Genomic DNA, 17549 nt, shown 5'->3' with positions numbered 1-17549 from the left:
GAAGGAAGGAAGGAATCTATATGAGATGCTCTACTAGCCGCTATACTTGCAATGCACTCTAATGTTTCTCCAAGGACAGTCACCTGCAGCTGGCTGTAGGAATTGCCTTTAGACTCCCCCTGAGTAAGTTAAAGGAGTTTACCCAGTGAAACAGCAGTAAATTCAAAGGGCAACAACCAAGGGGTCTCTGTGACCAACCAGAATCATAATGGTTTCCCTTAAATTAAGATGCTCCCTGAACCAGAGTAGTCTGGGTCTACTTCTGGAGGGTTACTTTACATTTAACATCTGTGATGCCCGATAGTGGATTCCAGATTCCCTGGGATTTTAAAGCTTAGGATCATTTTGACATTTTTTTGTATATTCTCTACACACTCTGGTGTGGTATGAATATTCTGTTAGAATCAAATATTCAAATGCTCAACTCAAATGGAATTTTAATATCATTGATTTGGATGTTCCTTCCTATAATGCAAATGCCAACCCTATCAATGCCTGCTTGTTCTGTGCCTCTTTTGTCCATGTCCAACACCTGCTCCAAAAAGTTATCAAAAGATGTGTCTAATACGTTGGAGTTCTTACACATTATCTTCCAACATTGAAAGGTTACCAGTAGGGTATTATGAACTCTAAACCTCTTACTAGCTTATATCTTTTACTTTTTGTCATAGAATTCATTTCACTAACAAACTCTTTTCCTCCTGTCTCTTTTCAGAATAAATAATTTGTTAGCTGTTGATTCCACTCAAACATATCATGTCCCTTTTCATTTCCTTCTGTATGATATTCATTTTCAATATTTGGAAACTGTTATTTCCATGTTTCACAGCAATAAAAAATACTGGTAAAATACAATTAAATAAATAAATGACATTTTGAGCCATTCAAAATGATCTGCAATTTCTTTAATGGCAAATCACCTTTTTCTCCCCTTCTGTTGAATTCTAGTCCCAATTCATTGTCTATGTGCCCAGTCTATGCCAGATATTGATATTAGTAAGTAACTCCTTAGGATGTCTAATCTGGAAAAATAGACAGTCTCCATCTATGTGGTCTTTCCTGGGTGGATGATCAGGTCAAAATCTTTCAAGAAATTATGGATCTTACCTATGAGACATATAGTTTTCCAGGGATTAATGTAACCAGCACAATACCATTTATAAACATCAGAACCAGCAATATTTCACTCTCCATAGGAATCCCTAGTCAACCAGAATTCTGAGCTTAATCTCTTTCATCACAATCACAACTTTTAGAAAGTTTATGTCTCCCTTATGTATGTCTCATCCAGTGTTTATGGTCAGGGAATTTTTGAACATGGGGTACATTTCTGTGGTTCTCTATTTAAAGAATATTGAATGCTTTTGATTCATAGGGGAGAGACACTTTTTTTGGAAGCAAACTTTTAAGGTTTTTGATTTACCAAATCAAATGCTTTTGCAATCAATAAATGATAAGCATTGTGAGATCTTATATTCTCTTACTTTCTTCATTCAATAATATAACAATATTAGATAAATACAGTTAAATATCCTGCTAGAATACTGCTAGTCCCTGATTTCTTTCTTTTATATACTAGTCCAGGGATGCTTTCCTCTCAATGACATTCTCTCATAATCTATGTTGGCTTCTTTTTGCCAAGTTTAATATGTAAAACTGATTATATGTTGAAACCATATTTCCAGGTGTGGCTACTAAATCTGGGACAAGCAAAAAAAAATTCTACTATTAAGTTTTATTTAAATATAATATAATACAGAATAATGTAATATAATATGTAGAACATGACATCATATGACATGATATAACATAATACAATATAACATATATGACATAACATAACATAACACAACATAACACTTCAAACATAATAAAAAATACAATGCAATGAAATATAATACAATGTGATATAGTATAATACAGTACAATACAATATAACATTACATTTCTACAACACCTTAATTTCTATATATTCCTTTTCTACCCAGCAAGCCATCATTTATAACTAAGATAACTATCTATCTATCTATCTATCTATCTATCTATCTGTCTGTCTGTCTCTGTCTCTCTCTCTGTCTATCTATCTATTAAAAAAATCAGCTTATCAAAACTAACCAACATAGGTACTAAATCTGACTGTATATGCAATGTTTCATACCCATAGTCTCCCATCTCCAATGAATAGGAGCATTTAAAGATACCAAAGAGACAAATTTAAAGTGGATCATTAACTGTAACTGTTAATATTGTACTGAAATCTCAGGCTACTTTTTTCTTTAAGTAAACATTCCACTTCTGTATGCTCTTTTATCTCTGCTCTATATATCCCTATCACTACTAGCAATGAAAACCTTTAGAAAACACAGGAAAGTATTTTGTGCATATTCAAGAGCATTGAAGACAAAGTTGAGAGCTGAGTGCAACAGGACTTTATAAATCTACTTTCTTTCCCCTATGTGTTCTGATTGGTATGTCTAAATGCAGTTCACCAGCATTTTTTTCAAGTTGCTTTTCCCCTTTGAAAGAAACGGTAACTCCTTTTTCTATGATACTACTGAGGCCTATAGTTGTCTTTATTAGTCAGATGACCAATACTGTAGATTACATCATTGTCAAAGATCTTCATGGATGTTCCTTGGTAGGAATATCCAATTATTGAACAACAAGTTGCTTTCTTTTCCTATTTCAAAGCCTGCAACTTCCCATCTGAGGAATATTTCTTATTATTAGCTGAATTAGGATTTCAATGATGGACAGGTCTTGAACTAAATGACTGCCCCAGGTTAGAAGTTCTGCCTATTTCCCCCAATTCTTCTTGGATGATTCATCACTCTTTAACATTATGACTTTTCCAAATTCATTTCCCTATGGGTTTACAATATAAAATCAAAATATCAAGAATACCAAGATAATAGTAGATAATATCAATTAACAGTAAAAGAAGGTTCCATTTATTATATCCCCATCACAAGCACTGGGTGTTTTCTAATCTATTATCTTTGGCCAAAGAGTGCAAAGCCAACATATTATTTGGCTAAGGAGATTTATTTATTCTTGAATACATTGCCAGTAGCATTTGGAAAATATTTATCACTGTGAAGCCACTACTTTACTCTTGTTCATTTCTATTTCCATTCTTTTCAAGACAAACAATATGGTTCTCATTGCGGCTGCTGAGGTTAAAGGAGCTCAGGGAAGGGGAGAGGTGAGGGAAGATAATTCCCCTCCATAGACCATAGAGAGCTAAATTTGAAAGGTAAGTGTTATCACTCAACATTTCTGTTTTTAAGGAAGTTCAGTCTCAGTCTCAATTTACAATTTAAAAGATTCTGAAACTCCTAGTTTGATTTTGATACAGATACTTTCCTCTACACATTTCTCCTTTCCCCTGATCTTTGAAAGATGCTGATTCAGTGTGGCAGATCTCATATGAAAAGTGATGAGGAGATGTTGCTGATTTCGAATATATTTATGAAGGAAGAGTCTAAAAAATAACTTCCCATCTTTTTTTTTTACAATAAATTTCAATGTAACCTTTTTGTCTTGATTAATTTTAGGACATGTAAGAGGTTTAAGATACAGCTGGCCCCTATTTTCTTGTTATTCATTTTATGTGTCATTGGGTGAATACATAATTACTTAATGTAAAAATCTGCAGAAATACAATGATAAACATACATGCAAAGTGGGCTTAGGAGGAACCTGACTGGGTATTAAGAAGAAAAGAGGGCAATTTTTCTGAACGGATTTTTAGGAAATTGTACTCCATTCTCTATTCTTCTTCTTTTTCCTCCCTTTATCCACCCTTTTATAGCTTTTTTTCTATGTCTTCCACTTGTCCTAGCTTCATGTCTCTAGAGTGCCCTGAAGATATAGTGAACTCATTTTTTTTCCCCAATGTATGCATGAAAGTACCTGGATATCTGGAGGACAGATTAAATGCGAAAGTATTGAAATTTGTTGCTATAGTTCTTCATTACCTGGAATTTGGTTTCAATATCTCCAGCACTAAGCCCTTCTTCTTCCTTCTTTCGGTACTTCCCAAATATATTACGTGTCATAATTATGTTTTCAAGAGTGAATGCTAATTTTACTGGAAAATATTCATAATTGGAATGCAATATTTAGTCACACAAATTCTCTACTTCTTCTCCTTACCTCTTTTTTTTTGTGAGGCAGTGGGGTTAAGTGACTTGCCCAGAGTCACACAGTTAGTGAGTATTATATGTCTGAGGCTGCATTTGAACTCAGTCTTTCTGACTCCAGGGCCAGTGCTCTATCCACTGCACCACCTAGCTGACCCTCTCCTCACCCTTTTTTAATTTGCTAGAAATTGTTTGTTTGTGGTAATAACAGTGGGGAATAAGATTATGTTATCACAGGATGCTGTGAATCTTAGCAGAGAACTAGACAAATAGCACTTTGAACCCTCATCATCTCAATAAGATGATCAACAATAGCAGTCCCATGGTTCTGAAGTCAGAATTCTAAAGGCCTGGCCTTCAAAAGATGAGGTTTCATTTGAGAATTTCCAATTTTCTGGTAGCCAGCATAGGTTTTAATTACAGACAATAGATTTTTGTATTTTATATCTTTTTTTAAAATATTTTTCTGTGGACCAGACTCATGATTTCATTAGCAATAAGAAACTTTCATTCAGGAAATCACTGCTAGCAATACAAAACAGCACCTTTTTTGCAACTATAGTCTCTACAGCCTCAAAGACTCAGCTGAGGGCATAGAATAGTTTAGTGACCTTCCCAATGTCAGAGCCAATGTGTGTCAAAGGTAGGACTTGAACTCAATTTTAAAACTCTAAAGCCAACTCTTTACCCAATATGGGGCACATCTCTCTCTCTCTCTCCTTATATGTATGTATGTATGTATGTATGTATATGTATATATGTACATGTGTATATACACACACATACAAATATACATGTGTGTATGTAAATATATGTATATATACATATATATGTGTATATATGTATGTGTATATATATGTGTGTGTATGTGTATATATATACATATATACACATATATATACATATATATATAAAATTTCCCTCATAGGGAAGATAAAACAAAGAAATAAACAAACACAACTTCCTTGTAAGTAAAATGGAAATCCATGAAATTTTCTGAGCTGAAAAATAAGAGCAGAACACCTGGTGTTCTCTTTACTTTCTCTCAAGGATAGCAAAAAAAATAAATAATGGTAGGTAAAGTATTTCTCTGTTCCCTAGACTTTCAGGAGGGTAGGAATTTTGTAGGTTTTCACTTGGGGGTTAAAGAGGTGGCTACCTGTTTCGCTGGCATGGTGAGTGCTGAAGCTGAGAAAGGACTCTTGATTTGATCCTCACTTGCTCCATTGGGTCCCTCTCAGTTCCTCTTCCCTTCCTTCTTATGCCTTTTTTTTGTTATTTTTTAGGTGAGCAGCTAGCTTTATTGTGGGTTGTGGGCGCAGCAGTGGGTTCTAGCTTCCGCCTGGGGGCAGCCCGGCTGCTCCTTAGTCATGCTTCAGGCTCAGCCTCTCCAACAGGTACTCGCCCAGCTCAGACTGGGGGTCCTCCTGCACATGGCGAAGAGTGGTCAGGTGGTCGCCCAGACGCTTCAGTAGCTTCACCTCCTCGCCCAGGTAGTGGCTCTCCAGGAAGTCGCAGAGGTGTGGATCCCCTTGGCTCGAGCCCAGGGAGTGAAGCTTCAGGAGGGCTTGATTCAGGCCCTTCTCCAGGTTCAGGGCAGCCTGCATGGTATCCAAGCTGCGGCCCCACTCGTCTTAGGCAGGTTTCTGCACAGCCTGGAGGAGGACGCGGCCCCCACGCTGGTTCTGGAAACGCATAAGGCGCTCGGCGTCCTCGCGTTTGTCCTTTGCCAGCTCATGGAAAAACGCGACACCTTAGGCAGGGTGACATCGTCCAGGTAGAAGTAAAAACCCAGGGACGGGTAGGAGTAGACGGCCTACAGGTACAAGTTGGCCAGGCGGTTGAGAGTGGTCTCGGCCTCGGAGGAGAAGTTTTGGCGAATCTGGGAGGTGGAGATCATGGGGAAGGTGGAGGAGCTGGCGGACTGCAGAAAAGCGAAGGTCAAAAGCGAGGGGAGCTGGGGGACCCCGGATCTGTTCCGTCCAAACACTGTTGAAGCAAGAACCAGAGCGGGGGCACGCGGTCTATGCTTTTCTTAATATAGGTCAATGCTCAGTGACTTTGTTTTGTTTTGTTTTGTTTTCATCAGTAGTCGATTTTATACATTTTCCTCATTGACCTTACTACTTTAGGATTTATCTTGTCTATAGGAACCTCATCATCTTGCAAGATCAAATCACCCTTAATAGCATACCTTATCAGTCTTCTCTACCCTTGGGACCTCTTTGAATGAAAGGTGGAGAACTTCTGCAATCTCTTCATTTCCCACCTTGCTGCACTACATTTGACCACATAATATCCCTGGTTGTGCACCTTCTATGTCTCCCTCCTTTTCAGTTTGCTTTTGGGTGTTGTCTTCTTGGATACAAATAGAAAAAAAGAAAGACAATCCCAGTCTTTAAAGAGCTTGCAATTTACTGGGGGAAGACAACACCTAAAAGGAAACTGAAAAGGAAGTAGAGGGTGGAGAATGCCCAGTCAGGGACATTATGTAGTCTAAAACACTTTTGTTGTTGTTCAGTTGTGTCCAACTCTATGTGACCCCATTTAGGGTTTTCTTGGCAGATATTTTAGTGGTTTAGCATTTCCAAGTAAACCAAGGGGAAAAAAGTGTTAAGTGACTTGTCCAGGGTCACACAGCTAATAAGTGTCTGATGTTGGATTTGTACTCAGGTCTTCCTGACTTCAGGCCCAGTACCCTATCCACTGCACCACCTAGCTACCCCCAAAACATGTAATAGGAAATTAATAAATGTTGATTGATGGACTTCTGCAATAATGTGGCTAATTAGGTTCAATTTAGGATATTTGGGAAATGAATGTACCTCAATCCTTGATTCTAATCTGAAAATGGAGAGCTCTCTAGATGATTACGTTCATATGCCTATAGCTGGAAGGATTTGCAGCTGCTATTTTGTTCAATTCCTTTATCTGAGGCCCAGGGAGATTTAATGATTTGCTCTAGATGGCAGTCAGTGATCATTGGAGGCGGCATTTGAACTCTATTCCTCTGATACCAGAGTAAGTCCACTTTCAACTGCATTATGGAGCAGTTATTACTGCTCACAGAACAATAAAGAAAATGATAATCCATATCATACAATGAGTGAAAAATTAATTAGAACATAAAAGGAAATGCAACAACATACATTTGAAATATTCAGCATGTACTTCCCAAGTGAGTATATTCTCACTCCTCTTTTCCTCACCATGGAGAGAAAGTTCTCCTTTATCTGTGGTCCCATCTACAAAATGCAGAAAACAATACCACATTTTGGCAATTGTGAGTCCAGTCACTTCTAATTCTTGGCTGCAATTCCACCTCAATTTTAGCTATAGCAGCATTTGCATATCTCCTGCCTCACCTTCTCATTGCAAAAGGACTGCTTATCAGTCAATTGGGTTTCTCAGATTTAGCTTTCTTCCTTTAGTAATTCAGAACTCTCCCCAAAAAATTTCTTGTCCAAGAACCTTGCTGAGGAAGCATGGAGCTCCTCTATAGAACAGCTCCCTCAGTAGATTTCTTTCCAATAGCTGAAACACTTCCTGCACTCATTTCTCTATGGATTGCATGTTACTATTCCCTCATACTTGTTGCATCCCAGTGATCAATTCTGACCCCTCCCCCCAGCTGATGTAAAACCCACATATTCCAGCCCTAGCTTACTATTCCTTCATGCTTATCCCTTTCAACCCTACCTGTACAAGAACATACTCTAAATATGACTGCATTTTCAGTTCTGACCTTTGCAATGTCTACTCCATAATAAATGCATGCCATCTTTAATGTTTCCTTTCTCACTGCTTCTATATTTTGGCTGCCACTGAACCATGGATGGCTTTTGAGGACATCACATTTCTTATATGCCCAGAATCACTGGTCATACTAGGACAGTCAAAATTTTCCTTGTTCCTCACTGCTACTTCCAAACTCTCCCTCTACAACTAAACAACATCACCTCCTTTGAGGTTCTTATTATTCAAACTTATCACCAATTCCAGACACTGGTGATTATTATCTATATAATCCTACAATGCTTTCCCTCTTTCTTCCATGAGTTCAGTGTCTTCCCTCCTCACTATCTCTTGCTTTCACACAAGGGGCTTCAATATGCATATTGATATTTCTTCAAATATTTTAACTCCCATGTTCATGAACTATTCTCCCACTTCAGCTCAAATATGTTTGATCTATCTATCACCCCAGGAGTTCCACTTCCTGTTTCATGATGTACAATTTTTTTTATCTGATCATTATCTTTTATTGTTCCATATTTCTTTATGTCTTACTAATCACAACCCTATTACTTATTCTCACCATAACCTCCATTCCCCAAATCCCTCACTTATTTCCCAAGCAATCACACATTCACTGCTTATACTTTCCTCCCTTTTTCATCATATTCCCTTCGTAAACCAAATCAACCCTACACTACTCTTGTCCTAACGTAATTCATGTCTTACCTAAACTCAATCCTGAATTACTCCCACTATCTGAGTCTTTTGTGTATTGTGCTGATTGGGTAGACCATAAATTGATATTATATGACCTGAACTAGACACTCACTATAGCAAGACAAGAATCCTATTATTCCCTAATCAATTCATTGTCCTACTCCCTATAACAGCTATTTCACACTTTCTTCTCTATCTCCAAGTTGCTCATGTCATCCCTTCACCCTGCCCCCTCATCTAAATTTGTTTCCTCATACTTCACTTTTAAAAAATGAGGCCATTACCATTCACTATGAGTTCTTATTTCTTTGCTCTTCCTCAACTCACGTTATTTAGACATCTTTCATGTTTGTCTCAGATGAAGTCATGGAACTTCTCAAAAGGCAAACCCCTTTACACTCTTGACCCATACTTGATTTACCTTTGATCCCATTTCCAGTCAACTACTCCAGAATGTTGAACCCACTTTCATCCTCATTCTCTTTTAACTTCCACCTCTCTGTATTAGCTCTTTCCCTGCTCCATATGAACACATCCAGTTCTCTTCCATCCTTAATAAAACATTTACCTTATTCCTCAATACCTACTAGGCATTGTCCTTTATCTCTCCTCCCCTCATGTCTAAACTCCTTTAAAAAGCCATCCCCAATAAATGTTTCTATTTCCTTTTCTCTACTCCTATTCTAACCCTTCTGTAATCTAGCTTCACACTCCATTATTTAACTAAAATTGCCCTAGCTAAAGTTGCCAGTTATCTCTTAAGATAACTTAACTATAGATAACTTACGACAAATCTAATGATTTTTCCATCAGTCTTCATCCTTCTTGACCTCTTTGCATCATTTGTCATTGTTAATTATCTTTCTCCTCTGAATAGTCTTTCCAGACTTGGTTTTCATGACAGGGATCTCTCCTAGTTTTCCTCCTAACTGTATGACCACTCCAGTTTCCTGTAATGGTTCTTTGCTCTTGTTATTGCTCTTTGTGGATGCCCCCCCCCCAAAGATTCTGTTCTGAGTTCATCCTGGGTTTGACTCTACTTTTTTTTTCTCTTTGTGAACTCATCAACTCCTATAGGTTTAATTATTTCCCAGATCTATACATCTAACATCTATAAATCTATACATCTCTCCTAACCTCCAGTGTGACATCTCCAACTGTTTTTTTGAATCCCAAATTGGATATCCTGTAGGCACTTCAAATTCACCATGTTTAAAACAAAATTCTTTTACAATTCCTCTAAACCCTCCTTATTAGTGTAAACAGAAACACCATCCTCCCAATCACATAGACCTACATCCTTAGTGAGAACCACAACCTCTCACCCTAGGCAAGTGATCCAATTTGTTGCCTAATCTTTTTTTTTAACCTTCACAATATCACTCTTGCATATTTCCTTCATCTCCACTCACTTAGCCACAACCTTAGTTCAGACCTTCATCCTCTCATGCCTAGGCTATTGCTACAGATGTGTAACTAATATGCCTTCCTCAACTCTCTTTGTGCTCCAGCCTATCCTCCATTCAGATGCCATTATGATTCTTGAAAATGTAAATTGGACCATGTCACCAGTTCTTACAAGCCCTCCCCACACTAATAAACTTTAATGTCTCCTTATTACTTCTACAATCAAATATAAATTCCTTTATTTGGCATCCAGAGAGCTTCAAAATCTGACTTCTTTCTACCTTTGCAGTGTTCTTTCACTTTATTCTTTTCCACGCACTATGCACTCCGACAATTACAGTCTACTTGCAGTTCCTCAGTAATGACACTGCATTTCCCACTTACATGCCTTTGGACTTGTCTTCCTAGAACATTTTATTCCTACATTTCTATCTCTTAGTTTCCGTTAATTGGCTGTATCTTTCATTAAGACTCAGATCAAATCTCACCTTTCTTGTGATGTCTTTCCTGATATTCCCAGATTATGGTCCCTTGCTCTCTGAGATTACTTTATAGGTACATTGTATCTTCTATTTTCTTAGCTCTTTGTATGTTCTCTCCCCTAATAGAATGTGACCTTCCTGAAGATAGGGACTGAGTTTTTACTTTTCTCTGTATCCATAGTGTTAAGGACAGTGTTTAGCATATAGTAATCATTTAACAAGTGGTTGTTTATTTAACTTTGCTACTATACAGCCTTTCATTGAGTCCTCTTTTCTTCCAACTTCACCTGAATTTCTATCTCTTCACTTAAAATAATGAAATGACCCCTGGGCTCAGGCAATAATATAGATATACAGATATATGGAGATAGAAAGAGAGAGAGAGAGTAAATATAGTGAGTGAGTGTGTGTGTGTGTATTTAACAATCAAGTCATGGTTGAATGTCCTGTTATCTATATTGGCACCCTGGGAAGAATAGGCTTATTCTCCTCTGACTCAATGTTAATACCTAACTTGGAAATTTCACTCACTTAAGAAATTCCTCTATTTTATAAAAGGAAAACTTCATTCAAGTACAATATAAGATTTCAAAGCAGATCTGAACAGATATAAGTTGTCATGGCAATCTGGGAAGGTAATTTTTTTTTCAAAAACATGACTTAACAGAGAAAGTCATGTAAGGTGCGAGAGTGGGAAAAAGAAGTTTTCTAGATTATGGATCTGAGCAGATTGATGAAACAAGAAAACAACACTTATTTTGCCTAAGTTTTTTTTTTTAATTTCCCCCAATTCTCAGAGTAAGTATTAGAAAGAATTTTAAACATTTGTTCTAAGACATTCAGTTTCTGAGGAGCCCTGTAGGCCACAACTACTGTTAGGAGGTTAATTCTGGTAAACTAAAAACTTTAAAAAATCTTCATCACTGAGTTTATCTGCTAAATACAGTAAATATCTTATGTGTGATGAATGCAATAAGCTATGTCGTGATCTGATCTGAACTGTATTTAAGACTAATGTAACTGGAGACAAGCAAATAAACAAACAAACAAAAAAAACCTTTTACCTCCTCTGAATAATTTGTTAAAGAGAATTTCAGGGATTTAGAGATAAGAGAATTTAGTCTCTTTCATTGTCTACTTAATCTTATTTACATGACCTAGTTTACATTTTAGAGAGGGCCCCACAGGCTGTGTCTATACAATGACAAAACATCTAGGTGAAAAGTGAACACTTTAGTCAATTTCCCAGATGTTTTATCTACTTGGTGCCAAACTTCCAGATGTTGTCATGTGTGTAGAGCATCTGGAAAACTGAACGTCTTTTTCATTTTTTATCCAGATGTTTTGGCATCTTATAGACACAGCCTGTCAGAACATCATTTTTTATGAAGAGAAAAGAACACAAAATTAGCCAGAAATTGAGAAGAGCAAGAGAAAAATCTATGAATGTTAATTTTTTTTCGGAAAAGTCACTGACCCATTTAATCCTGAATCAGTGTGTTTGCTTGTGCTAATTGCTTGAATTAATTTAACAGTTTGGTATGAAAATTTATTTAGATAGAACTTAAGTGTAAAAAAAATTTGGATGATCTTTTTAAGGAATGATTTTAACATGCTATAATCTTTGTTATGATCATTTTATGATCCTCATAATGTACCTGCAGTGAATGAGGATTTGCAATACAGATCGCATGTACAATAAATAAATTCAATTAAAAACTGCATTTGATTTTTATTAAAAGTTCCTTGATCTGTAATATTATAGCATTGTGTAATCCAGCATTATATCTAGTGTGTCACAATCAATGAGTAGGCATCCTTGATATCTCTGAATAATGAATTTTATCTTTGTCATGCAGAATAGATATAAATAAAATACTCTTAATTTAATCTTAGCATAAGAATCTGTTTAAATTTTTTTTGGACTGACTCCTCCGCACCAAACTCTTGTCTTATGTCTTTTCCTGAAATTTTATCAGTTTCATAGGAAGTTCAGAGACTGCCTAGTTTAATAGTTAAATGCCCATATTTTATATATGAGACAGAGAGAGATAGAGAGAGAGAGAGAGAGAGAGATATGAAAGAATATAGGGACATAAAGAGAGGTAGAAAAAGCAGAGCAACTTAGAGACAAAGAGAGACAGAGAAAGAAACAGATAGAGAGTGAGACTGTGTACTTCCAATATCTTTCTCATTAACAAGTGAATGTCCCTCCATTTAATTCAGTCCAACATGTACTCATTGAGTACCTGTTGTTGTGTTCCTGTTCATTTGAGTAAGGTACTTGGGAATATATAAAAGAAGCATATAGCATGATACCTGCTCTCACAAAGCTTGCAATATATTTTATGGGAACAAACTTTAAGGTTTGGGTTGAATTTGAATCCATAAAAATAAATAGATTGGATATTTTATGTAAAGAAAGGAGCAGGTTCAAAATCTCAGAGGTAGAAACATTTAAGCTATTTGTTTTGGACAATTGAGAGTCTGGCATGTCTTGAGTGAAGGTATATTTTGTGGAGTCAAAGGTGATAAGATGTATTAGAAAACTGTTATAGTCAAGATTCGAAATGATTAAAGATCTGGAGAAAAAATGTTTGCAGGAAAAATAAACAGAAGAATATCCTCAAGTTGTTTGATAATTTAAATGATATAGAAGAGAATAAGGCCTTAATAGATGATATGTAGAAAAGGGACTCTTCAAAGATGGGATTTTAATCAAGAGTCCTGAGAGATGGGACACATCATTGGGCACCAACCAGCATGTGTCATTTTGGATGTGTATGCTGCAAAATGGACAGCATGTGCACTGGTAAAAGGCAATAAACCAGGGAGAGAAAGCACAGTATGTTGGAGTTCCCAGGATGAATTAAATTGGAAAGAGGCCTGAACATATGAAGTACCAAAGATAAGTTTGCCATATTCTTAATTTTGCTAAGAGTTGTTCCTCCCAGCCAAATTGAGAATCTAGTATAAACAGATCAGAGTAGTACAAGAGAGTTAGCCAATAAACATGTCTACCAATTCCTTGAGCAAAAGCTAATTTGAATGAGGGTGGCCTTTTACAAATGAACTTGGACTTCCTCTCATCCCATGCTAAACAAAGTCTATAAAATTTTGATGAAATTTCCTGATTATTGATGTACATCAGTTTTGCTTGTTAGGACAGAAAATTTGATACAATTTCCTAAGCCATTTCACTGATGACTCTCTGTGTTAATCATAGAAATGTGAGTTTTATTATAAATATTAGATGGAACTGCTCCAGTTTATAAGTGTAAGAACACTTTCCCTTCCTTCAGGTAGCATTATAGCTCTTTAAAGAATATTTAGAAAAGAATATTAAGGGAAAAAATGTTAACAGACAGCCTCTACAAGAAATTTCAACATAAGTTAACTCTGCAACATTTAAAAAGTCAAAATTCCTTTCACTTGACTTGCTATATAGTTTATCTGACATCTAACCCGAGACCTCAGATTCTTCTACATAAATCATCATGACAGTCTAAATTGTAGAATATCTCCTACCACTTGACCAAGTCAATGGGCTGTCTAGGTGACTTGTGTAAAACCATTGTAGTGGATTTGGGCCATATTGAGTAAAAGGATGAACCACCCCCCAGATGTTCACCAGATGACTAAGGATTTGGCAGAATATGTTAAAGTTCAAAGTCTCTAAAAAGCATAACATATATTCCTGATTTTATCAGAATCTCTGAAAGATATGTCAAAACATGGGGTCATTTGAGAAAACATTTTTCTTTTTATTTTGTTTACAAAATTATGAAATTATTCATTTTTTGTTGAGTATAAATTAACAGAACTGACATTGATTATGTGAAATTTCTTTTTGGGAAAACTGATGTATTCTTTTTGATGGAAAAATAGTAGTGCACAAACAAAGGTCAAGCAACACTAGTAGAGTTTCATTTATACAAACTTGCTTGTTTATTAATAGAATTGCTTACACTTTTAATAATTGACATGATTAGATCCAAATGCCCAGTACCATCATTGAATAAAAGACTGCTACATTGGAACTTACTGCAGGCTTTCTGACATTTCAGTTTCTTTCTTAATAGAGTCTGTATTTCAGTGAATATTCAAGTATCTCCATTCCTCATAAATTCATGCATTTATCCTGAGTAAGTCAGCGTTGATAATGCATGAGTATGTACATGTCTGATCTGACATGAGTACAATATAAACTGAATCTTTACTTTGTACTTTGTGGGGGAGTTAATGATTGCCTTATTATTTAAACACAATGTAGCTGATTTTATTGGAATGATTATTTTATTCTTTGAAAATGAAATTGTTAAAAGTTATCAAAAGCAAATATGTACAAGTGCTAATGATTTCTTAAATGAAATAGAATAGAGAAGTAGTAGAAAGGGTATGCAATTGACTGAAAAATGGTTTTCAATATTAAATATAATTTGTAGTCAATGGCAAGTGAAAAGTTTATTCAAAAATCTGTGAAGAAGAAACAAAACAATTTACTTCTTATGTACAGTTTTAATATACTAACTTTCTTTTTGTGTTAATGCCAAATTGCCCCCTTACCCCCAAGTTGAGTTAGTCTTGATCCTGGGGTTTAATTAAGATTATTGAGAAAATACTGAATAATTATTGGAACCAAAGAGATACACTGGAAATTGTTATCTCAGAACACAATTCAGTCCTGTAAAATAAATTAAATCAGTTTCATGTGCTGAGGGGATTTTTGGACATACTCTTCACACATCTGTGTATATACTTACGCAATAAGGGTTAGCAGATTTCTTAAGGTTAAGTGGGAATGTCAATCCTGATGATGGGAGTCATTGCTTTGGTGAATGGAAACACTGATCTGAGGAATAAGTGATACCACATTAGAATGTCCAACCTTTTATGCTAGAATCACCTATTGATAATTATATAGAGGCTGATTTGTCCAATTTATGCATTACACAAGCAATTCACAAAACCACAAGGTCTCAGAAGGGACCTCAGAGGTCATATAATCCATTCTTATTAAACATGTCAGGAAACTGAAGCCCAGGAAATTGGTGAATTGCCAAAGGAAACACAAATAGTTTATATAAGATTCAGAATTTGAACCCAGATCTTCTGACTCTTGAAACAATTCTATTTCTACTTATGACAGTGCCTCTTTGTTTTTTTATCTCAATACTGCTACAAGCTTCCAAATCACTTTGTAACATTTAGCATTCTAGTCAGATAGATGATGGAAGAAGGAAGCCAGCCAAAATTGTCCATTAGATAGATCTAATGGACCTGACTTTAGTAGAAGATATGGTAAGAGAGGTCTACAAAAATGGTTGCTCTTGTGGCCATGAACAACACACACACACCATTTCTAAATCATTCAATTCAGTCAATAAACATTTATTAATCACTTACTAGGTGCAAGGCTCTATGTAGGTCATTCCATGCAAAGACAAACATGAATCACTCCTCAGACTAAATCAGGTAGTCCTTTATTTAAAGGTGGTGGGTTATCCCATGTATATACAGGTAAATAAATCCAACATATATTTATATAGGAAATACCACCTGAGCTGAGTCTCAAAGGAAATTTAAGATTCTAAGAGTCAGTGTTGAGATTGTTACTGTCGATATTTTTAAATTAATGTTCAATCAAGCCCACCTGACATTGGTAATATTAGGAAAGTAAAGCCTACATTGATGGGAATGTTCACCAAAATCAGGAAGAATTGGGCACTCAGCTAAGTGTGCTCCCTGAAACCCACACATACATACACATTCGTAACATTTTTTTTAAAGTTAGGAGTCATATAACAACAACAATAATACTAATAATTACTAGCACTTACATAGTACTTTAAGGTTTGTAAATTACTTCACATGTTTATCCAATTGATTCTTACAATGTAAGTACTTTTGTTATCCCAATTTTACAGATAAAGAAATTGAAGCTGAGACAGGTTAAGTGTCTTGGCCATGGTCACACAGTTATGAAATATCTGAAGCAGAATTTAGAATCAGTCTTCCTTAATCCATATCCAGCATTCTAGCCATTGTGCCACCTGGCTGAGGCAAACAATATGATGAAAAGAATATTGACTCCAAAATCAGTAGAATTGGGTTCAAATATCATTTCTGATGATTATCTATGTGAATTTGAGCAAGTTTCCTAAAATCTGTAGTTCTCAGTTTCCTCATCTATAAAATGAGGACATTAGTATACATGGGCTCTGTGATCCTTTCTATCTAGACTATTAATTAAGATAGATGGAATGTTTTTTTAAAAGAAGCATAGTAAATAAAGATTTTTTCTGCATGTCTGTAAGAATTAAAATCTCTAAAATACATTGTTGGAGATATCAAATGGCACCTAATAGGGACTAAAGAGTCAAAAATTATCAGTGATGGCAGCCTGCACATATTAAGGCTACTGGAATCCATATTTCTTTAATTGTATCATATCATGAAGAAATTATTTCATCTAACTATTTTTTTCAAGAATAGGCCTTTTTTTAGGGGGGAGTGAGGGTGGTGGGCAGAGAGTTAGATTGCAAAGGGGACTAAAGTTTTTTTTTCCAGAAACCTAGGAGGACATGTTGGGAGCCATCTGGCCCTTGAGCTTCCAGGAAGGGATCTTTTCACTGCTAACACTTGAAATCTCAAATCCAGAAAGACAAAATTCAAGAGATTCCTGTAATTCCTGGGCATGGTCCCCAGACTGTTGCACTTGCATTACTTTTATTTCCATCAAAAATGTGTTGATGTTCAGTTGTGGGTAAAAACTTTTTTTCCCCATATTTTGCCTCATCAAGTGATTTGTATTGCTTGATATTTTTGAAGTCAATATTAAATGACTTCTAAAGAGACCTGAATGTTAGATGTAATTTAACAAATAGGTGAATAAATACTAAGGAATCACAGGCCTGGAATTCTATGAGTATCACATCCTTTAAAGTGAAAATGTGGAGCTTCAGTGAGAAATAATTTTTTTTATCAGTTTCTATCTAATTTTAAGCAATTATTAATAGCAGAGGTAGAAAGGATCTGGAAATGTCTGACTCATTGCTCT

The 17549-nt window shown here is 35.9% G+C and overlaps 1 pseudogene; it reads right to left on the bottom strand.

The window, feature by feature from the left end:
• Nucleotides 1–5509: 5509 nt before the first annotated feature.
• On the bottom strand, nt 5510–6045 carry LOC114038924 (annotated as a pseudogene).
• Nucleotides 6046–17549: the final 11504 nt, after the last annotated feature.

The sequence above is a fragment of the Vombatus ursinus genome, unplaced genomic scaffold (assembly GCF_900497805.2).
Source record: "Vombatus ursinus unplaced genomic scaffold, bare-nosed wombat genome assembly UNPS02000582.1, whole genome shotgun sequence".
NCBI lineage: Eukaryota > Metazoa > Chordata > Mammalia > Diprotodontia > Vombatidae > Vombatus > Vombatus ursinus.
The sequence above is the reverse complement of the archived record's forward strand: the minus strand, read 5'-3'. Positions and strand labels throughout refer to the sequence as shown.